This window comes from Callithrix jacchus, chromosome 4, assembly GCF_049354715.1.
Source record: "Callithrix jacchus isolate 240 chromosome 4, calJac240_pri, whole genome shotgun sequence".
NCBI classification, from domain to species: Eukaryota; Metazoa; Chordata; class Mammalia; order Primates; family Cebidae; genus Callithrix; species Callithrix jacchus.
The window spans coordinates 94,295,352-94,320,120 of NC_133505.1; the positions used below are offsets into that span (position 1 = coordinate 94,295,352).

At 38.0% G+C, this 24,769-nt stretch overlaps 1 long non-coding RNA gene across 1 annotated transcript in view; it reads left to right on the forward strand.

Annotated features, from left to right (window-relative positions):
• Positions 1 to 24,566, forward strand: part of LOC128931677 (uncharacterized) — a 38,454-nt gene extending 13,888 nt beyond the window's left edge. Inside the window, exons 3-4 of the long non-coding RNA XR_008480404.2 lie at positions 16,783 to 16,963; positions 24,061 to 24,566. This is a non-coding gene — a long non-coding RNA (uncharacterized LOC128931677). The remainder of the gene's footprint in view (positions 1 to 16,782; positions 16,964 to 24,060) is intronic.
• Positions 24,567 to 24,769: the final 203 nt, after the last annotated feature.

The following is a 24,769-nucleotide window of genomic DNA, read 5'->3' on the forward strand; positions in this document are numbered from 1 at the left end:
TCCTGAGAAACCTGCAGGTTGGTACCACATGCATAGGTCAGAAATAAAAGATGATGAGAAGGTTTGGGTTTCACAGGATGAGGAAACTTAGAATTAAACTGGTGTTGTAGCAAAGACTGAAGGAGGAAAGGATGTGTCTCATAATTGATTAGGCCAGAGTTCTCAGATTTCCACACACGTTCTGTACTGAGTGGCAACTTTCATGTGGAATCCAGAGCTTGTCTTGGCTACTGAGAACACCTTCTGGATAAGGAGATCTGTGGGATTCTATCTTACTTTGGCTTTCAGAAGGGATCTATGAAAAGGAACAAGAAGGTCTGAAGTTGAGGAAACTCAGCAAGGTCCACCCACCCACACCTACCCTCCCATGGCTGACCACCAAGGACATGGGGAGGTGGGCTACTCCTGAATGGTGGCTAGGGGCTGGTGTGTGCCTGCAGTCTGCATCTGGCATGTAGAGGACCCCACTGGTGCCTGACCACCATTCCATAGAGTCTTCCTGCAAGGACCAAGCCTCAGCCACAGGAGCCCACTTGGCCCATGCAGGGCAAGCTGAAGGTGCTCGGGAGTAAGCCCCAGAAAGCAGCTCTCACACAGTGACAGCAGGAAAGCTGGCGGGCAACTGTGTCTCCCTAGGACGTTGCCGAGATGTGTTCTAGCCCCGCAGGATTGAGCCCTACAGCCCCTCAGCAGTCCCCTCTCTCTCCACTGCCATGGCTTCCTTCCTGTCTCACATGCCCACTGCCCAGCCCACACTCCCTGAGAGCACCTCCCAAATAAACAATGTGCACTTGAATCCTTGCCTCAGGCTTCACTTCGGGAAGAATTCAAGTGTTATGAACTGGATGTTTATGTTCCCCCAAAATTCCTATGTTGAAATCCTAACCCCAATATGATGCTATTAGGAGGTGCAGCCTTTGGGAGGTGATTAGGTCGTGATCGTGAGCCCTCGTGAATGGGGTTAGTGGCTTTATCAAAGAGGCTCCAGAGAGCTCTCTCAGTCCCTCTCTACCCTGTGAGAATAAAACAAGAAGATGACCTTCTGGAAACCAGGAATTGGGCCCCTAATAGACACCAAATCTGCCAGCACCTTGACCTTTGACTTCCTCGTCTCCAGAACTGTGAGAAATAAATATTTGTTGTCTAAGCCTCCTAGTGTATGGCATTCTATTATAGCAGCCTGAACTGACCAAGACACCAATCTAGTACAAGAAGCAAACAAACACAAATTTGAAGGAAAGAAATACCAAAAGAAGTAGATAAATTTTTCTTTGCAACTTTGCCAATAGTGGTATGGTTCTAGTGATTTGCTATAACTCTGTGATCTGACGTGTACCTTTCTTTTTATTTTTCCTTTCCTTCTTTTCATTCTCTCTCTCTCTTTTTCCCTGTAAGTTCTACTTCAGTAGGTCAGCAGCAACCTATCACCACTGAGCAAGGTCAGTGTGCTATCTGTTTTGATATTTGAGGATCAAGGTGATTTCCAGGGGTTGCTAAATGAGAATTGCAACGGCTTAGGGATGTCTCAAGTGTTTATGGCCAGGTGATCAGAAACTTATGAAAGTTGCAATTAATTATCTTCTCTCTCAGGCATTAGTATTCAGTTTTGCAAATATGGAAACGAAGACTCCAAATCTGATTCACACACCATACAATTCACCCATTTAAATGGTACAATTCAATAGTTTTAGTATATTTGTGGAGCTGTGGATCTATTACCACACCTAAATTTTAGACTGTTTTCATGATCCCAAATGGACTTTGTTTTGTTTTTGCAGTAATAAAAACTAAGCATTTAACCTATGTGTTAGACACTGTGCCAGGATCTGAGCCAGGTGCTAGACCATGTGGGTGAACAGGAAAGGTATGTTCAACTCTAGTGCTGATTGAATCCCGATGGGAGAGAGAGACATGTGTTTAGAAGTGCAGAAATAAGATAATTACAGACTGTGGTAGCATCCAAGAAGAAATAAACAGAATGAATGAGAAAAAGAATGGGGACAAAGGGAACCCTATGTCAAGGGTCAGAAATAGCTCCTTTGAGGCAATAACGCTTAAGTGAGAAAAAAAATATTGAAGAGGCATCAGGTAGGAAGAGACTGGGCAAGAGGACACCAGGCTCAGGGAATGGCTGGAGCTGAGGCCTGAAGGGTGGGTGCAGAATGACCTGAATTAAAGTTGGAAAAATAGAAAGAAGGCGGATCCTGCCGGGCTTTACACATCGTGGGAAGGAGTTTGGAATCTATCCTAAATGCATTGAGATGTGTCTGAAATATTTCAATCATCAGGTGTTATGATGTAATTTACTCTTTAAAAATACTTGTCTAGCTGCTGTGTGGAGAATGGGTATTAGGTAGGCAAGAGTGGAGACAGGAAGACTAAGTAAGAGGTCCTGCGGTTGTCGGGGTGGAAACGATATGGACACAGATCCCAATGGCGGCAATAGAAAGGGAAGTAGACAGAGTCCAGTAGGTTTGAGAAGCAACAGGAGGTGAGAAAGTCAATGCAGTATGTAGAGTTTTCTGTGAGGGGAAACAAAGAAATGGGGCAGGAGCCTGGAGTCAAGGGGAGGCAGCTAGAGAACAAGAGGCGCTGGAGCACAGCCCTGACTGTGGAGAAAATGATGCAGGAGAGAGCTCGGGAGGGTGCAGCATGCCACCACCAAGAGCAATGAGGGGTGGGGCAGAGGCGGGTCCGGGGGGTGGTTCTAGAGTGGGATCTAATCACCGCCTTCTGGCCAGCAGTGTTTTCTGAGGACTACTTATGGATCCTGGGACCTCACTGAGAGGGAGGCTGAGCAAATGGGGTTCTGCGAACCTACTCCCACTTTAACTACGGGTGTTCCTGCTATTTTTGTTTTGTATTCTGAAAGTATGCTTCAATTTTCACTTGATGAAAGTAACTGGGTCTCAGTGAACTTTGAGAACTATGGCATGGCAGTATGCTGTTTGCCAAAAGGCAATTTGTTTGGCAAATATATTTCCAACTACTTTGAAAGCATTCAAAGTAAAACAAAGAGAAAGCAGTTTCTCCAACTCTGTTTCCTGGGACTTACAGATTAGCCAAGGGTAGTGGAAACTCAGGAGTGTGGCAAAGAACCCTTGACGTCCATGAGACCAGATTCTAGCCAGTGGCTACACAGGATGGACTCAGGTCGCAAGGATGCTGGTGACACTGGCCAGGAGTGTGGGTAGGATGGGGGCATCCAGAGTAGCCTGCCACATGTGGGCCATGGAATCTCCTTTGAAGATCATAGTCCTCTCCAAGAAATTTCTGGCTTCTTGACACCTCTTTCAGCAGGGGGCAGCTCTTTACAGAGGCATAAATTCCAGACATGACTAGACAGGCTATTGCTGAGATTCCCTCTCTATAAGTGAATCAAACATGTGCAGGCCACTGGGAGAGCAGTGCCACCTGTCAACACAACTGTCCTCACATCGGTTCAGGACAGGCCCCGGGAAAGACTCTGCTCTAGTGCTCCAGTGTTGCTGCTAGAGAACCTGGTCCTCAGAGTGTTCTGATTGTTCTTCTATTCAATGCCATGAAGCAGTGGGGCACCTTAACACAAATCGTCTGCACATATATACATACATTCCAGCATGTAGAAATGAGCAGAAGAGAAATACCACTGCAGTAGTTTATAGACAGGAGTTTTATTAACTCTTATCATTTGTATTATTTGCCAAAAAATTCTAAATAATTGATTCAGTTAATATTTAAGGAGCACATCATTTGCCAAACACTGCAAGAAGCTGGCATAATAAAGAAAAATATGATTCCCACAGTCTTCTGAAAGACAGAAATAATTATGATAGTGTGTAATGTATGCCATAATGGAATCAATTAATTAAGAAGGTTATGGGTGCAGAAATACAAGTTTTTAATTCTGTCATAGGAACTCAGGGATGGATTCATAAAAGAGGGTTGGCTGAGTAAAGCTGTGAAGGATGCATAAAAGTTTGCTAGGTAGGGACGTGGCAGAAAGGTTTTCTGGGTTTTTGAAAAAGTGTACAAAGTCGTGGAAACTTCAAAGAAATTAATGTGTCTGAGGCACAAATGCTTCAGTATGCCCTGGGTGTGGGGATAGGCCCAGGGAGTAGGCGTGAGGCTGGGGAGTTTGGGTCTAGATTATTGCTTATTATAATAGGAATACCAGTGAAGATTTCTAAGCAAGGAGAGAAGCATAATAAGTTTACAGTCTTAGGAATATCCCTGCAGTAGAAGAGGCAGAAAGTGAAGCTAAGAGATCTAAGAAAAAGTGTCACGGTGTCCCAAAAAAGATATGAAGGTGCCAGGTAAGGCAGTGGCAGAACAGGAAAGGGGAAGGTAGATTTTGAGACCTGTAGGGATTAGAATCGAAAGACTTGAAGATGACTTGATATGGAAGGTGAAGAAAGTACAGATGTTGACTCTAGTTTTCTGATTAGATAACTTAAGGTAGTTCATGATGCCGTTAACTAAGAGAGATGATAAGAGAAGCAGAGCTGGTTTAGAGGCAGAAAGAAAGAAGCTTATGATTTGTAATACGTGTGGAAACACTAGAGAGCACATGCTTTATTGAATACCTTGAAAGATATTATCAAGACATTTACATTTACTTGGATAGTCCTTAGCAACCATGGATTTTGAATTCTTTTTCTAGTAATGACATATTTACACGGACTCTTCTGCATTCACCTGTTTTTCCCTTTTTGGAGTCATATTAATCAAAATCTGGGACCAAGGTGAAGGTCATAATCTACAGAGGAAAAAAATTACCCATGTGGGACAGAACCCCAGTCTTTAGAGTCTTCAGTAGTGTCCTCTCATCAGGAATTGACTATGAACAATATCACAAACAATGTATTCCTATTGCTACTGGATTTTTTCTTTATATATTCACTCTGCAATTTCCATATCAAAGCTTATAAGAAGTAAGCTGTAAGTGGGTTTCACACCACTTAAGAAGCTCCTGACATTTTCGAAGTTCCCCTGGGGTTTAGCTTTCTAGGAATACTGAACTCTAGGAAATGAGAAAAATTCCTTGCAAAGTTTTGTCTAAATAACAAAAGAAACAACTGGTATTCAAACTCTTCAAAAGAATTGCATATTTAAAAATTTTAAAGAATAATAGGGGCTGCATGTTGCAACTTGCTTTTTGCTTTTTATTTTTTTGGAAATGTTCATGCTGAATGGGGAATTTGATGAAGCGGATTTGTGCATAATGAGTAGAAAATTGCATGTGATCGATCCATTATATACATTATCTCAGTGCCTAAGTGAAGAAGAGGAAAGTGAAATTATCCTTTGAATTCCAAACCATGCTAATCATCAACTTCGAAAATTTTTTCAGTGCTTTGTTTTGTTTGCTTAGTTATCCAAACAGGCCATCTAGTGACTTGAAATATATTATTACCTGCACAGTGCCCTGCTTTGTTCTTGTTTGGCAAACAAGTATTTAATATCTCTTTCAAACAATGGTATAGTTTTGATATGTTAACCTAATACCAACCTGACAGTGTATGATTGAGTGGGCAGAGAGCTCGCAATGTTTTATCAAGTCCTTAAACTAGAGAAAAATGTTGAGAGATTATATAATTTGTCTCTGGTTTACATTAGAAATAGACTCATTAGTTTGCTAATCTTTTCTCAGGGAAATGTCCATGAGTGTGTCTGGGCTGTTCATCATTGTACATTCAAAGATTTGCACAGAGGCTGGCACATGATAGAGCTTCAGAAAACTCTTATTGAATGAATGAATGAATAAATAAATAAATGATTAGTTGCTATTTCTGTTTTCTATGTTCCAATGTGCTCCAAATATTATCACTGACCAGAGATATTATTCATTCATTGATTTTCTTTGCATAGTGTCTTAATAGAGTAATCACATAATTTACAGTTTAAACTAGGTAACTTTTTAGAGTGAAAAGTTGTCATCAGTACTCACACCAAGACAATAGGTATAAACCAGAACACTCTAAAGCAAGTAGGGACATATGGTCACTCTATAGAAAGACGATTATCAAGACGCTGGAGGACCAGAGAAGATTTTTCTTCCTATTATCTCTTGTCTGTTTTTTTTGACACCTTACTTGGCTGGATATAATTCACCTGGCCTTTTGAACTGATTACTGAGTGTTCTCTAAACTCAATGGTTTCTTTTTTTGGTCCGCCAAGCTCAATTCTGCACTACAGAGGAAGGAAAAAAGCTTTATGAAATAAAAGTAAAGGGCCTTCTGGGGCACTATTCTAATCCCCATGCCTATCTGTGTTTGAAACATAGTTGGCTCAATAAATGTTTCCTTAAAAAAAAGAGATGTGGTTTTAAAATGGTGGGAGGTAGAACAGTAAACACTGCTCCCACATTAACAACCATGGGGATAATTAAAAACATGTATTTTAAACATACATATGCATAATAAAAATTAATGGAAACTGTGACTTGATGAGAAATTAATAAATGCTTGAAAACTGCAAAGCACATGATTTAAGACTTAATTGGAAAATTACTTGACTCCCACCATGTACACACACTGCAGGCCATGAGCAGTGAGTGCAGGAGCTTGGGATGGAGTGACAAGGCAATTGCCCTGGGTATCCACAATGAAGAGTCAGAAGCATCTCTACTTCATTGACTGCCAAGATTTACTTTTCAGTGAAATAAGGCGGCTGCCTCTCTGAAAATAGGGCAACTACCTCGCCCCATCAGACTGTGCAAAGATAGTTAATAGAATATCTCACAGAGAAGTTCAGTTACCAAACAAAATTCCTTAAGAAGATGATCATTTTCTCAAAGTTGAGGAACATCAATACCATAAAATAATGACTTTTCTCAGTGAAGCTATCAAAAATAATAACTACAACTTTTCAAGATATGGACAGTAGAGTAAGATATAAATGCAAACAATGAAAAGTTAAAAAGCAGAGAGATGAAGTTAAAGTTAGAGTTTTTATTAGTTTTATCTTTACTTGTCAGTTTGTTTATGCAATTACTGTTAAGTTGTCATTAGTTTAAAATAATGGGTTATAAGATATCGTATCATTTGCAAGCCTTGTGGTAACCTCGAATCAAAAACCTACAATAGGTTCAAAAAGCAAATAAAAAGCAAGGAATTAAAGATACCATTGGAGGAAATCTCTTTCACTAAAAAGAAGACAGGAATAAAGGTAAGAAGGAAGAGAAGAGCACAAAATAATTGGAAAACAAAAACAAAATGACAGAAGTTAAGTTCTTACTTATTGATAATAACATTAAATATAAATGGACTAAACTCTCCAATCAAAAGACATAGAGTGGGTGAATTGACAAAAAAAAAACAAGATCTGATGATGTGTTACCTACAAGAAACACAATTCACCTATAAAGACATATATAGACTGAAAATAAAGGGATGGAAAAAGATATTCCATGCAAATGAAAACCAAAACAAAGTAGGAATAGCAATAATTATATCAGACAAAATAGACCTCAAGACAAAGACTATAAGAAGAGATAAAGAAGGTCATTATATAATGATAAATAGGTCAATTTAGCAAGATGATGTAACAATTAAATATATAAATGTATACACATCCAAATACATTTGTAATAAATATATGTGTGCCCAGTAGTATACATATATATGTAAATATATGTGCAACTAGGTTGGAGCACACAGATATATAAAGCAAATACTATTAGAGGAAAAGAGATAGAAAGACCGAATACAATAATTGTTGAAGACTTCCACACCCCACCTCCAGCACAGGACAGATCATTCAGACAGAAAATTCTTCAAGAAGCATCAGACTTAGTCTGCACTATAAACCAAATGGACCTAATAGATATTTGCAGACTATTTTATCTAATGATTGCAGAATATGCATTCTTCTCTTCAGCACATGGATCATTCTCAAGGATAGATTATCTGATAGGCCATAAAAGATGTCTTAAAAATCTTTTAAAAAATAAAATTAAATCAGGTGTCTTCTCTGATTACAATGAAATAAAACCAAAAATCAATAACAAGAGAAATTTTGGAAATTATACAAACACGTGGAAAGTAAACAATACACTCCCAAATGACCAGTGGGTCAAGTAAGAAATGAAGAGGAAAATTTAAAAATTCTTAACACAGAAACAGAGCATACCAAATCATATGTAACACAGCAAAGCAGTACTGAAAGGGAAGTTTATAGCTGTAAGTGCCTACATAAAAAAGAGAAACACTTCAAATAAACGACCTAATGATGCATCTTAAAAAACTAGAAGAGCAAGAACAAACCAAACTCAAAATTAGTAGAAGAAAAGAAATAAAGATCAGAGTAGAAATATATAAAATTGAAATAAAAAATACAAAAGAGCAGTGAATGAAGCATTGGTTTTTTGAAAAGATAAACAAAATTAACAAACCTTTAGCCAGACTAAGAAAAAAGAGAGAAGACCCAAATAAATAAAATCAGAGATGAAAAAGGAGACTTTACAACCCATACTACAGATATTCAAATGATTACTAGAGGCTACTATGAGCAACTATAAACCAATAAACTGAAAAACCTAGAAGAAATGAATAAATTCCTAGAGGCTGAGGCAGGAGAACTGCTTGAACTCAAGTGGCAGAGGTTGCAGTCAGCCAGGATGGTGCCACCGCACTCCAGCCTGGGTGACAAGAGTGAAACTCTATCTCCAGAAACAAAAACAAAAAGCAAACAAACAAAAACAACTACAGGCCAATATCCCTGATGAATATTATTCAAAAACTCTCCACAAAACATTAGCAAATGGAATTCAACAACATATTAAAAATGTCATTCATAATGACCAAGTGGAATTTATCCCAGGAATGCAAGTGTGGTTCGACATACACAAATCAATGAATTGACACATCAGATAAACAGAATGAAGGGCAAAAACCATATAATAATTTCAATTGATGCTGAAAAAGCATTTAATAAAATTCAGCATCCCTTCATGATAAAGCCCTCAAAACACCATATAGAAAGAACATACCTCAACACAAAAGCCACAGCTGGTATCATACCAAGTGGGGAAAAACTGAAAGCCTTTCCTCCAAGATCTGAAACATGACAAGGATGCTCACTTTCACCACTGTTATTCAACATAGTACTGAAAGTCATAGAGAAATCATCCAAATTGGAAAGAAGTCAAATTATCCTTGTTTGCAGGTGATATAATCCTATATTTGGAAAAACCTAAAGACTTCACCAAAAAACTATTGGAACTGATAAACAAATTCCAAACAAGTTGCAGGATATAAAATCAACATACAAAAATTACTAGCATTTCTATATACCAACAGCCAACAATCTGAAAAAAAAAATCAAGAAGTAATCTCATTCACAATAGCTACAAATAAAATAAAATACAGAGGAATAAACTTAACCAAAGAAGTGAAAGATCTCTACAATGAAAACTACAAAACATTGGTGAAAGAAATTGAAGAGAACACAAAAAAATGAAAAGATATTAATTGGAAGAATCAATATTGTTAAAATATTCATACTGTGCAAAGCAATCTACAGATTCAATGCAATCCCTACTAAAATATCAATACATTCTTTGCAGAAATGGAAAAAGTAATCTTAAAATTTATATGCAACCACAAAAGACTCCACATAGCCAAAGGTATCCAGAGCAAAAAGAACAAAACTGGAGGAATCACATTACCTGACTTCAAATTATAATACAAACTATAGTAACAGAAACAGTATGGTGCTGGCATAAAAACAGACACACAAACCACTGGAGCAGAATAAAGCATCCAGATATAAATTCATACACCTGCAGTGAACTTATTTTCAACAAAGGTCCTGAGAACACACAATGGAAAAAGGACAGTCTCTTAATAAACGGTGCTGAGAAAACTGGGTATCCATATGTGGAAGAATGAAACTAGACCCCTATCTCTTTCCATATACAAAAATCAAATCAAAATGTATTAAAAGACTTAAATCTAAGACCTCAAACTATAAAACTACTAAAGGGAAACATTGGGTAAACTTTCCAGGACATTTGTCTGGGCCAACGTTTTTTGAGTGATACCCTACAAGCATAGGCAACCAAAGCAAACATGGCCAAATGGGATAACATCAAGTTAAAAAGCTTCTGCACAGCAAAGGAAACAATCAACAAAGTGAAGAGACAACTCACTGAATGGAAGAAAATATTTGCAAGTTATTCATCTTACAAGGGATTAATAACCAGACTACATAAGGAACTCAAAGAACTGAATAGGATAAAAATCCAATAATCCAATTAAAAATGAGCAAAAAAATCTGAATAGTCATTTCTCAAAAGACATACAAATAGCAAACAGATATAGTAACAGGTCTTCAACATCATTGATAATCTCAGAAATGCAAAGTAAAACTCCAATGAGATGTCATCTCACCCCAGTTAAAATGACTTATCCAAAAGACAGGCAATAATTAATGCTTGTGAGGATGTGAAGGGAACTCTTTTACACTGTTAGTGGAATGTAAATTTGTGCAGCCACTATGGAGCACAGCATGGAGGTTCCTCAAAAACTTAAAACAGAAGTATCATATGATCTTGCAATCTCACAACTAGTTACATACCCAGAAGAAAATAAATCAGTATATTGAAGAGATATTTGCACTCCCACATTTATTGCAGCAATATTCACAATAGCCAAGATTTAGAAGCAACCTAAGTGTTCATCAACAGAAAAACGGATAAAGGAAATATGGTGTATGTACACAATGGAGTACTATTAGCAGTAAAAAAAAGAATGAGGTTCTGTCATTTGCAACGATATGGATGGAACTGGAGGGCATTATGTGAGATGAAATAAACCAGGTGCAGAAAAAACAAACTTCACATTTTCTCACTTATTTGTGGGAACTAAATATTAAGACAGTTGAACGATGGAGATAGACAGTAGGAGGATGGTTACCAGAAATAGGAAGGGCAGTGAGATGCAGGGAGTGGGGATGGTTAATGAATAAAAAAATACAGTCAAAGAGAATGAATAAGACTTAGCATTTGATAGCACCACAAGGTGACTACAGTCAATAGTAATTTATTGTACATGAAAAAGTAACTCAAAGAGTATAATTTGGTTGTTGGTAACACAAAGAAATAATACATGTTTGAGGTGATAGATACTCCATTTGCCCTGATGTGATTATTACACATTGTATGCCTCTATCAAAATAGCTCATGTATCCACAAAGTTAAAAATTGAAAAATTAAAAAATGACTTTTCTTAAAAAGTGAGGAATTGGACAACTGAAAGCAGTTACCCTTGTGGAAGTAGGACAGGACTGTCTCATAGGCAATTAGATATCACCAGAGAAACAAAGGGAACATCACATTAAAAAAAAAACTAGGATGAGTGATTATGAAAAACAACCAATTATGTATTATGAAAATAAAATAAATACAGCTAAAAAATGGGTGAATGGCAGAATAAACATAATTGAAAAGCAAGTTAGTGATGTAAAAGACTGTAACAAGAAATTATCCTAGAGGGTAACACAAAGGGAAAAATAAAAAGAACAACATGAAAGAAAAGTTAAAAGGAAACATGAAGAACAAGGCTTGAGAGTCAACATCAATCCATTAGCGGTTCCAAATTGAGAGAATATGGGGAATGCAGAGGGAACTATACTTGATGACATAGAAGCCAGAAAAGTTCTAGACCTAAAGAAAGATATATGTCCTAAAATTTAAAGAATCCATCAAAGAACAAACATAACAAAAATAGCAACAGGAGTAACAAAAAACTACTCCAGATATTTCACAGCTATATGAAGCCTAAATGGAAAATTCTAAAAGCTAGAAGAGAGAAAAAAAACAGATTGCTTTCAAAGGAATTAGAGTCATATTGACACCATACTTCACAGCAACATCATTGAACACAATGGGGTATTGGCGCATCACCTTCAAAGAGTTGAGGTGAAATAGTTTTAAGTCTGTAATTTTATAAACAACTAAATTCTCATTCATATATGAGGGCAGAGTAAAACATCTTCAGACATACAAGTCCTCAGAAAGCTTATTACCTAAAGATCCTTTCTGCTAGAGGATCTATGCCAGGAAGAAGAAAATGAATTACAGGAGGAAGCAGTTGGATGCATTCATCATGTAATTAAAAACTGGTAATAAAATAAGTTTATTTCTAGGGAAGTAGTGTTTTGTTTTTTTCATTGTAAACATGAAATTAGATACAACTGAAATTCTATAATTATTTCCTTCAATTACAGTCACGTGTCATTTAATGAAAGGGATATGTTCTGAGAAATGCATTGTTAGGCAATTTCATCATTATGTGAACATCATAGAGTGTACTTATACAAACCTAGATGGTGTAGCCATCTACACCTATGCTATAAAGCGCAGCCTATTGCTTCTAGGCTACAAACTTCTACAGCATGTTACTCTCCTGAATATTATAGGCAATTGTAACATAATGGTAAGTATTTATATATCTAAATATAGAAAGGTACAGTAAAAATATGGTATAAATGATAGAAGGTGTCACATCTGTATAGGGGACAGTTCTGAATGGAGCTTGCAGAACTGGAAGTTGCTCTGAGTGAGTGAGTGGTGAGTGCATGTGAGGCCTAAGATATTACTGTACACTACAGTACAGTAAACTGTACTGTAAACACCGCACACTTAGGCTACACTCAATCTATATTAAAAATTTCCTTTCTTCAATAATAAACTAGCTTACTGTACTTTTTAACTTTATAGACTTCTAATGTTTTAACTTCTTGACTTGTCTGTAGTAATACTTAGCGTAAAGCACAAACAATTGTACAGCTGTACAAAAATATTTTATTTCTATGATTACTCTATAAGCCTTTTTCCTATTTAAATTTTTTCCTTGTAAATATTTTTTGTTAAAAACTAAGACTCAAACACACACATTAGCCTCAACCTACACAGGGTCAAGATCACCCATATCACTATCTTACACCTCTGCATCTTGTCCCACTGGAAGGGCTCCAGGGATAATACCAGGCATGGACCTGCTGTCTCCTGTGATAACAACGCATTCTTCAAGATTACCTCCTGAAGGACCTACTTGACACTGTTTTACCGTTAACCCTTTTTTTTTTAGTACGAAGAAGGAGTATACTCTAAAATAAAAGTAAAGCACATGGTAGAGGAAATACATAAGCCAGTAATACAGTCATTTATTATCATCATCGAGTATTATGTACTGTACATAATTGTATGTGCTATACTCTCATACGACTGGCCATCCTGTAGGTTTGTTTACATCAGCATCACCACAAACACAAGAGTAATATATTGCAACAGCTACAGCAAAACTAAATGATAGGAATTTTTCAGCTCCATTATAACCTTACAGGACCGCTGCCGTATGTGTGACCTATTGTTGACTGAAGTATCGTTACGCAGCATGTGATGATATACGATATGTCACAAGCCCATAAAGGTATAAACAGGAATAATCAGAAGCCTGGAATTCTCTGGTTAATCAGGCTCTGACCATTGGGGGAAGCCCCAAGTCCTGATGCCAGAGGAGGGCAAGGTCAGAAGCCAGGACTGAAGCAGGCTCCAAACGCCCCACAAAGAAGATTGAAGAGCAAACGTACCACAGCATTCCTGACACAGGGTCACCTCTAACCTTTAATATGCCCTCCTGAAGATTTGCATTTCCAATTTCTGTCAACAACTAGTTTTTTTTTCTACGCCATTTTCAAGAACTCTTCAAAGGTTAGCAAGATTTATATAGAAAGAAAATTTGATAAATCAATGAAATCGAGTGTTAGCAGAATATTGAGATCTCAGAAATGCTCTGACTTGCACTCTGTATACCTTTACCTAACTTTCCTAACCCGTTTCCAAGTCAAGACATAAAGATCTTCGAATCATGTAAGGGTTTTCCCCTTAGCTATGGCCCCTACCATCCAGGTAGTAGTGGCCTCATCAGGAGTTCTTTCTCTCGACAGCTCAGTGTAAAAGCAGACATTTGTCAAACAAGGTTGCCTCTAATCACTTCCTAAGTCAGGAGAATCTTAGCTTTCCCTCCCATTGCTGTCAGGATTGGCACTGTGTCTTTGGAGGACATCTGTTGTTTTGGACTGCCCCACAAACCTCCGTTTTCCTGGAAGCACCACACTCCCTCCCCATGGTGGGAGCCCATGTGATCCTGTCTCTCTGGCCCCAGTGACTGGGCCAGAAAATGAGCTCATACCTTGTGGGCCAAAATCATTTTCAGAATTTTCTGTTCACCTTTAGAATTGGGAGAGGTGAGGGCCTTTTTCTCTCAGAAATCTGTGTGGATGCAATCTTGGTTACAAAAATATTTCCAGGACATGAAAGAAGAAAGTTTGTCAATGATGGGAGTAAAGCCAGAGAGACAGCCGTCAGGGGCTGTGGGATGGAGTGTCAGTGGAGTGGGTCCCTGGGTCTTAGGGTATTAGTTACATACCTTCCCATCTTGGATTCTGGGCCATGCGTTTGTTCCTTTTGCCTAGCTAGTTCAAACTATCATTTGCCACCAGAAGGGTCCTGTCCACTTCAGTGTTTTCTCCAGAACAGGTGCACAATAAAGGTCACTGGATCCAGGGGAGCAGGCCAAGAATTAGTCCAGCATAAGCAATCAGGCTCCGGAAGAGGAAAGTGAGTGGGCCTGGCCAGAGCAGCCTTGCAGGGGAAGAGCCTGTGTGTTGGGCGGGGTAGGCCATGGGGGACTAATTTTGCCAACAGGAGGCAAATAACCAACCACATGGCAGCAGCCGATGCCAATGGAACACAGCAAAAGTGACAGTAATTCCCAGTAGGAAAAGGTCCTTTACCCAGAAATTAAAATTGTCATTTAGGGAATTCTGTTCAGAGCATTGTAGGTAGGATTGTGACTACAGTGATCTTTCCATGGTCTAATATCTGATAGGCGTTTGTTTTCCTTTGTCTTAATAACACTCTTTTTGCTTTGTACCCATATACTTATATGTAAATTTATGTGTGTAATTCTAAAGGGGAGGGAGAAAATTGATGTCAGCCTACTGGACTTTCTAATGGACAGATATTCTCAGGAATCTGGGTGAGAAATCAAGCCAAGAAGAGTACACCTATCTAAAAGAGAATCCCAGATCTTGAGGGCACAGGCCTGTCTGACTGGGGGTTGCCTCTAACTTCTAGTGTTGCTTTCTGTGGAACTACAGTTTTCATTTGTGATCACAATTATTACTTCTAGACCGGATTAAGGAATTCTTCAAAGATTAGCAATTTTTTTATTTGAGATGGCATCTCCCTTCTTCACCCAGCCTGGAGTTCAATGGCCCGATCTTGGCTCACTGCAATGTCTGCCTCCTGGGCTCAAGCAATTCTTCTGCCTCAGTCTCCCTAGTAGCTGGGATTACTGGCATGGACCACCATGCCTAGCTAATTTTTGTTTTTTTAGTAGAGGCGACGTTTCACCCTGTTGGCCAGGCTGGTCTTGAACTCCTGACCTCAAGTGATCCAACTGCCTTGGCCTCCCAAAGTACTGGGATTACAGGCATGAGACACCGTGCCCAGCCCAAAGGTTAGCAATTTTTTTATAGGGAGAAAATAGCTATGAATCAAAGAAAATCAATGATTAGAAGACTGTTTAGATTCCAGATGTCCATTGATTTGTCCTGTATCTCTTATGCACCTTTTGTCTTAGTTTCTTCATTTGTTTAAAGATGTGCATCAGCTTAGGTTTGTACCAGGAGCTTGGTATAAAAATTATTCAACGGGTTGCTAGAAGTAACTCTTTCAGTCTCAGTTCTGACTTAAGTGCCAATAGAACATATAGCCAGAGTGAACATGAGAAAAACTTGCATCTGCTGCAGTTACAAAGGAATTGTGAAGAACCCCCAACCAGACTGAGATAGAAATAGAGAAGGTGCATGAAAACAGGAGAAAATTTGGTGATGACATTGTTTTCAGAGAGCTGTTACCACTCTTTGAGCTTCCTAAGACAGGGAGTAGGTTCTAGCTCCATCAGCTCAAGCTTCATAAGGGAAGCTTATCTGGGGTGACTAAGAGAAATTTGAAAGGTGTTGGGAGTTGAAAGACACAAAGACTGATGCCTAGAAAGTTAAAGTATACCTGTGTCAACAGGGCTAAATGTAGCTCATTAAGAGCAGCCTGAACTTCCAGAATTGCTGGACCAATCACACTGGAGTGCTTTCTGTGGACCAAATATACGATGACTCATGTATTTGATCCACAGAATATGACTCATATATTCTGCTCTCATATGTTAAGTTTTTGTTATGGCTGATGTTGATCAAAAGTCAGTTGGGTTTATTTCTCATATTTATTTGTGCCAGTCATGCTCATTATTATAACACAATAATTTAAATAAATGGTATGTGATAACAGTGAAAAATAAATATAAATGTAAATACAATTGTTATTTTTAAAAATTACAATAAAGGCAAGTCATTAAGAAATCATGACTTAATAATCCAGATTTTGGGATTATTAAAAGTTTATGACTAAGTGACAGTGTATGCCTTTCATAATCTCATTTTTTTTTACTCAAAATGCTATGTGAATAAACCCATTTTGTAGCCCCATTTAATTCCAAATAAGAACAAATGTTGGCAGAGAACATACTGTCATTTTCTCACAGAGAGGAGCACTGTCAATTGCAAAGCCATTGTCCTGGCCACCAGCTAGGGAAAGTAATAACCTCCAGAAATTGTATTATTTGTGTGCCAATAGGTCCATATGACCATTGCAGGACAAGTCTTTTAGAATCATCTATCACATACTTCATGTCAGTTCATTCATTCATTCAATTAATATTGACTGAACTCCTACAGAGAGACTGGCAGACAGACAATGCCTCCTATTGAACCAGCAAGAGAGAAAATCATGTGACTCATCTGATTCCATCACTAGGCTTCTGTGGGGGAATCCTGAAAAAGGATACAGCTTATGGACTCTTTCTTCCAACGAAGCTCATCGTGCTAGAAGCTTTAATAGCCTAGGACTTGCTTCCAGGTATGGCATTCAGTTACTATCATGCATTATGAAAGGATGTTTCTGTCAATGATGGACTACATATATAATGGTGGACCCATATGATTAAAATAATATATTGTTACTGTACCTTTCTATATTTAGATATGTTTAGATATGCAAATACTTAGCATTGTGTTATAATTGCCCACAGGACTCAGTACAGTAACTACTGTACAAGTTTGTAGCCTATGGGCAGTAGACTCTGTCATACTGCCTAGGTGTATAGAAGGCTATCCCATGGAGGTTTGTGAAGTATACTCTGTGATGTTTGCACAATGTTGAACTTGCCTATTGACACATTTCTCAGAACATATTTCTGTTGTTAAGTGATACATAACCATATCTATATCCACGGCCTGGCCTGTTCCTGGTAGAGAATAGGCTCTACCACAGCACAATGGAGTGTTAGTTACACATGGATTTATAGACCCTGGGGCAGCTGCCCTGGGCCTTGCTTGTTATACCGGGCCAGCCCAGGTAGTGGAGAGATAAATGGTGCCTCTGAGTATCTGAGGGAGACAAGCTGGTTCTTATGCATAAAGGAAACTGTACCATCAATTTCTCTAGTGCTGATCAATTTCCGTGTCCCTCTTAATTTTTCAAAACACTCAATGTTTATAAAGTGTTGAAAAATGCTAATAAGTGTTCATGATAGAAGCTATAAAATTGCTACTTGTAAGTAACTCTGTTTCTATTTCAAAGGTGACTTAAACACCATATAAAATTATAGATCAAATCCCTTCCTATCTCAGTAGGGTGTTTTAAAAACTGAGACCTATTCACACAGTACTTATAACTTCTTTAAGAAAGGAATTACATAAAAATATAATTGATATAAGGATTTGTAAATAGTCTTGATGAATTCAGGAATTTGAAAACAATTCCCCCCTCTGTGTGCTATAAATTTCTAAGTATATGAAATACAATGTCTCAAATAGCCATTGTGGTTACATCCTATTCATCTCAAATCATGTGGCTATGAGCTTTAACTTTTAGCAATCATGATTTAGACAGGAAAAATTAGAATTGATGTTCCACCAACTCTGTGTGTTGTTTCAAGTTAGCTATAAGAGAAGAGAAAATTGAATTGTCCTAATGTTTTCTTATTGTTAATATGAATTTAAAACTCTCTTAGAGTTCTTTCTCAGTTTGGTAAATGCCAATCTATACAGGAATGAATGTTACTTGTAAGAACACTGAATTCTTAACAAACATGTATTTGATGATGGTAGGGAAGAGAAAGGGGACATGCAGATACTGATTAGTCTTGGTGATTGGCAACTGACACGGGCCCTCTCATCTGCTCATTAACTGACTCATTCTATGCAATTTATTATTTAAGGAAGAGAAATAGTGGAGTTGAGAAATTACTGTACCTGATTCCTGACTCAGTAACTCTAAAGGAGGAATTAACAGGAAGACTCTGTGAGCTGACATGGAAAATTAGGCCACCCTTTGTTCTAAAGAGGCCTTATACCTCTTCTTGCCCTTGACGTGTGTCTGTCAAAGTTACCAGGAAAATGTAAGAGTTTCTATCATCCCTCTCTAGCCCTTATTCTAGGTTCTTTCTTCCTCTTGGATGAACTCAGAGGCACTTGTCATAATATGGAGGCTGTGAAAGGGCCCAGTGAGAAAATGTCTGTAGATCGACTGTCCTTAAGTGGAGTGGGGCATTTTGGTAGGAGCAAGTGGTCCTGCAGTATATACACAAAGGGCATGGCACAGTTGATCAGAAAACCTCTGGGCAGAATTTGGTTATAAGCAGGCAGTTTTAACATAGCTTGGCAGTATACAGTATTTGCAAGGGAGAAGAATGTATAAGGCTACCATTTTGGGGCATTCAATAAATGCCAGACACCATGCTATGTGTGCTGTATCCCCAATCTCATCCTGTCCACGTAATGTCCCCATCAGGTTGGTATTACTTTTATGCTTACAAGGAAATTGAAGGCTATAGAGCCCACATAAGTTCATATAACTAAGAAAAGGAGAAACTTGATGAAAGTAAAGGATTATCTGAGTTCATAATTCACACATTGACCCCTACCAGGGATCATAATTAAATAAGAAAGACAATTATTTATCCTTGAAAAGATTTTTTTTCATCTAAAGCCATTGAGGTATTTATTGGATTGAAACATAAAATTGACAATATTCACCTGTTTGACTTGCAAAAATGGCAGGTTCATATGATTTAATCATATCTATTTATAACTCCTGTGGAAGACATTCACAGATGGGGGGAACACATTTGCAAAGCTTCCCATACTTACATGTTTTTACTGTGTCACATAACAAGAAAAATCACCAGAGCAATATACATTCACTTGAAGTGTGTATAATTAAAAAAGAAAAGTTCTATGTATTAAAAATTAAAGTTTATCATTGGGAGATTAAAAAAAAACTGAGAATTATTTGTAAGTAATACATCAGCTCTGATAAAAGCTGACAGTTTAACATAGAGTAGCCCAGAATACCAAAGCAGGAAGTGTAGGACAGAGCAATAAAATAAGATAACCTAAACGTGGTGTAGGAAAAAGATGCTTCTCTGGCCACTCCCGGTTGGACTTATTTATAATTTACTAGGCATTTGTTCAACTATTTAGTAATATGAATACAGTTCTTTCATTGTCCATATCTAGTTAATTTCAGCTAATGCTTGCTCTTATAAAATTCCAAAGTAAAAGAGTCTCCTGAGTACTGTGGTTGTCATTCATACTGCTGACCAAATACGTCCAGCTTTTCTCACTTTCAGACACAAGAAAATGGAAGTGGCATTTCCGAGACCCCTGTGTCTGAGTGAACCCTGTGACTAGCTCCAGACAATGAGTTATGAGCAGACCTAATGTATGTCATTTCTGGGCTAAGCATTGAATTGCTGACGTGAGACCTTCTAGAACTCTCTTTTTTCTCTGGCATGACAGTCGACAACATTTGGTACAATGGCTGCTTTCTCAGTCTAGATCCTGGGAAGAGAGGAGGAGATTTGGAGCAGAGCTCCTAGCCCATCGTGATGGATATATAGCAAAAGAGAGAAATAAACTTTATTACAAGCCACTAAGAATTTGGGGTTGCTAATTACAGAAGCATTCCCTAGCCCATCTAGACTGATGCAGATGCAGGTGTTTTGAATAGCCCAACTACATTTTAAATCCCCATTCTAAAAATAAAGTTTGGGTCTATCTGGTTTCAATATTTGCACTAATTCTGATGGACAGACTATGTACCTGACCTACAAAATTGTGCCTGAAAAGGGCATTTTCCACTGTGGGTACAAGCTACCTTTTTTTACTCAGAAATAGGACCCTTCATGTCCAGTGACCAGTCCTCCAAATGAAGTACCCCCTTAGAGAAGCAAAACCTTCACAAAGATAGGGAGACTTCAGACAGCCTCACAGGAAGTATGATTTCACAGGAGACAAAAACTCTATCTGAAAGGGAATTCCTCTTTCTCTCTCTCTCTCGTTCTCTCTCTCACTCTCTCTGTCTCACACATACACACACACACACACACACACACACACACAATTTACTATGGAGTCCGATTACTTATATTCATTTAAATCTCTCATTTAAGCTGCAACATTGTCATCAGAAGAGTCTAATAACAAAGATGATGCGTAGAAAGGTTATAAATCCATTATAATCCATTAATATATTAGCAAGAGTTATTTATTAGCTAGAATTTTACAGACCATAGAGGCAATAGAATACCTGATTGTCAAACAGAACTCAAGAAAGAGACACTAAGGGCCTAGGCAGATGCTGGGGACTGACCAAAAAACTGACTCTGTCCTGTGAACTGTGAACAGTAACACAAGAGAGCGGTGGGGAGCATGAAAAACTGATTTTATCGACTTCCGGTTTCACCTTGGAGAAGAGACCATTTTAACACTGATTCCAAATGAGGTTTTTCTTGAGAAAAATCCCCATAATTAGAGATTTATATCAGTAACATAATATAAGGGGAAAAGAACTTTCTGTTAAGAACCCCAAGTCTCCGTAAAAACACTTATTCATTTTTAGTCTACGAGGTAAGATTTGCCTATTTATTAGCTGCTGCCAAATATGTGGCATTTGTTCCAATTAATAGAAAACTTCTATTGAAATGTGTAGCTGTAGTCAAGGCTGTGAAGCTCCTCACATTTCAGCGAAATAGTGAGTCTTGTCATAATACACTGATATCTGCAAGATGCTAAGTACTATTTCAGGTCCAGCCATGGCTAGCAATCATGTGATGAATGAGAGCATATCACAGAAAACAAAATATGTATGAAGACAACATTCATTTTAAGAAAAAATATGGGATAAAACATGACAACATATTTTGTTGACAAGAAAAAGAGAGAGCGCCTCCTTCCCTCTCTCCTCCCCAGTCACATCTCACCAGCAGGGATCTTTGAAAGAGCTGACCAATGCATAGGTAATTTATGCAGCTCTTGTAACCCAGACACTAATGCAAATTCCCTACTTATTAATGCTGACCTTCACTACACCAAATCAGGGCTCAGCAACTAGAAATTTCCCTTCAATCTTGCATGGCGGAGTTACATTTTAAAGCCTGTCATCCTGCATAGGAAGCTACCATTTAACTGTCATCAATACGGCTTTTAGAATTTAAATTGAGTAGCACATAAAAATATTCCTTAGCAGCAGGTAATTGTAGCTTATAATTTGTTTCCTCCCTTGAATGTTCTACTACAAGATTCTGTGCATTCTCAGTTTTGAGGAGTGGGTCAAGAAATATGGTTTGATAAATAAACCAAGGCTAACCTGAAACTTTGGACTTAAATTACATTGAAGTTTTAAAAATGTATTGCACTTGTTTTTAACTGGTTTAGTGTGATAATTTGCTATGGCTGCCATAACAAAAAACTATAGACTGGATGGCTTAAGCAACAAAAATTTGTTTCTTTCTGTTTTGGAGACTGGAAGTCCAAGCCAAGATGCCAATAGGATTGGTTTTTTGTGAGCCCTATCTCCTAGGTTTGCAGATGGCCTCTCTCTTGCTGGGTCCTCACATGGTCTTTCTCTGTGTATGCACATTTCTTGTGTCTATTTGGGTGGCTGAATTTTCTCTTTTTATGAGGACACCAGCCAGATTAGATTAGGGCCCACCCTAATGGCCTCATTTTAACTTAATCAGCCCTTTAAAGCAGCCCCATATCTAAATACATTTCCATTCTGAGATACTGGGGGTTAGGACTTTAACAAATGAATTGTAAAAGTACACAGTTTAGCCTATCATATTTAGTAAACAGAATATAATACAGCCTTTTCATCACCACTCAGAATCTCAGTGTTAGATAGTCATATGCTTTTCTACATGGTTAGCATATAGAGAGTGACGGGTTGTGGAATGTACTTTTTTAGAGAAGTCCTTAGAATCCCTTTGCCATCTGGAAGCCATAGACTTTTGCTGCTCATGACTGTGGTCACTAGCCACATGTGCCTATTTAAATTTAAATTAATTAAACTTTAAAACACTAACAACCTAATTCCTCATTTGCACTAATCACATTTCAAGGGTTCAGTAGCCAGATGTGGCTAGTGGCCACCATACTGGGAAGTGCCAATATCGAATATTTTTATTATCACAGAAATCCATTAGACTGTGCTGCAGGACTGTTGCGGCTTTCCTGTTGACATGAACTTGCCCCAGTTTTACCTTTGATATCTGCAAGACAGCATGACACAGCCAGAGTGCTCAGGAGCCATGCTCTTTTACCCACTGTTTGGTTCCCTTTCTCTTTATCATGGTCATCTCAGTTCCTCACTGTCATTGTTTTCTTTGGCTTCGTTTTCCCCCATCCTTTTCTTTGTTGGAATGCTACAATTTTGCTCTGAACAGTTTTGCCAAACAGTGAAAAATCCCTTTTCTTCTAGTCAGTAAATACCATTAATCTTTATGTTGTTGGCTACTGTTGAAATTTTATTGGTGTTGCAATCAGATATGCATCTTAGTTTAGGAGTGCCTCATGTCTGGGTTGCAGTGAGCCGAGATCGAACCACTGCACTCCAGCCTGGGAGACAGGGCGAGAGTCTGACTCAAAAAAAGGGAAAAGAGTGCCTCATGTCTGAATAGTGGATAAGATGGCCACATAGTGTGTCTGGAAAGCACAGCAATTGCTTAGTTTCCTCTTAGTCCTCTTTTTGACTCTGGTATCTGCTCCTGAGAGGCAGAAGGGCTCTGGAGTCAGTCTGCCTGAGTTCAAATTGTGGTATCATCACCTATTAGCTATTAAGTTTTAGTGGGATTTAACTTCTGTTTTTTCATTTGTAAAATGGAGTTTAAGAGCAATATTTACCTTATAAAGTTGTTAGGATTTGATAAATTGACTTAAGAAAATGGTGTGTACAATATAACTCAGGAGGTGAGAGCAATTATTATTTCTCAGGAAAAGTTTAGCTCTTTAGAAGATTGCTACTGACCTTGCCTGCTGGACAGTATTGACAGTGATTCCAAGCAGAGGAACATTGTTTTTTCCATGTAAATTCTTTATTGTGCACCCCATTCATACTCCAGTTCTGCTAGGCACTCTATGCATTAGATCAGTCTGCCATCTATTACAGAGACAAGACTTCAGCAGAGATTAGTATAAGACTGGGAATAATCAGATGCTAAATCACATTGAACAGAAAATATATTCTGCAAGGTTTGGTAAAGATTGTGCTTAGTGTGATGTGGAGTCATCAAGGAAGACTTCTGAGGTCCCAGAAAAGAGTAATTTTCCTTTCATAGAAGAAAAGGAGGAGAAATCAGAGACTTGCAGGGAAGGTGTTGAACCAAGGTAGAGAGACAGGACTGAACATAGAGAGGAAGCTCTGGGTAGGGAAACAGGATAGATGAATAGGGATAATAGTGAGCAGACTGGGAGGTACAGGAGTCAAAATCTGTGTGGGTACCAGAAGAGAACATTTTAGTTGTCTCAATGTCTCAATGTATTTTTAAGTAATTTCCTATATAATTTTATTAAAAAATGTATACTGTAATATATTTTTCATTGTTTGATTTATTAAGCTCCCTTTCAATGACTTTATTTCTAAGAGTCTTTCAAATTCTCATCTCCCCTCAGGATTTTAAGAATGAGTTCATCTTAGCATCATCCACATACATAAGGAAAATTCACCAAAATGTCAACTATGTCATTAACAAAACACTAAATTGCAGTGAACCTTTCATTGACCAGAAGAACACGAAATAACTCATGTGCAAAACAAGATGTAATTGTTCATGGTTCTTCAAGGCGAGTATACATGAAGAGAAATTCAAGTAATGAGTTGATTTCAAATCTACATTTATTTTGTACCATCTATGCATTAGAAAAATGTATTTGATATTTAAAAGTCTTACAATAGAAACATAAGAAACATCTTTACCTTCAAATAGTAATAAAACACTTATACAAAGAAAACAACTAAAGAATATCAAATGATTTATGTTTAAATGACAAAGTGAATGGTATGGTATTAAATGACATGAAATCTTAATGGGAGAGATTAATAGAGTAAAGGGATGTTGAGAACTATCATCGTAAGAGTTGCTGATATTTGAGTGTATCTTAAAAATGTGTAGCATTTAGTGAGGTGAAAAGAAAAAGACTACTGTTCTTGCTAGAGAAAAACATTATGAATAGAGTACAGAGGCAAGAATGAGCCAGAGTTCTCCTGGGCATGTGAAAAACAGAGACCAGTGTCACACTAGACAGTCTGTAAAGATAAGGTTTTGGGACAGAAAGTTAAAGGATGGACTCCAGTGATAGACTGATACTTTTTCTCTGAAAC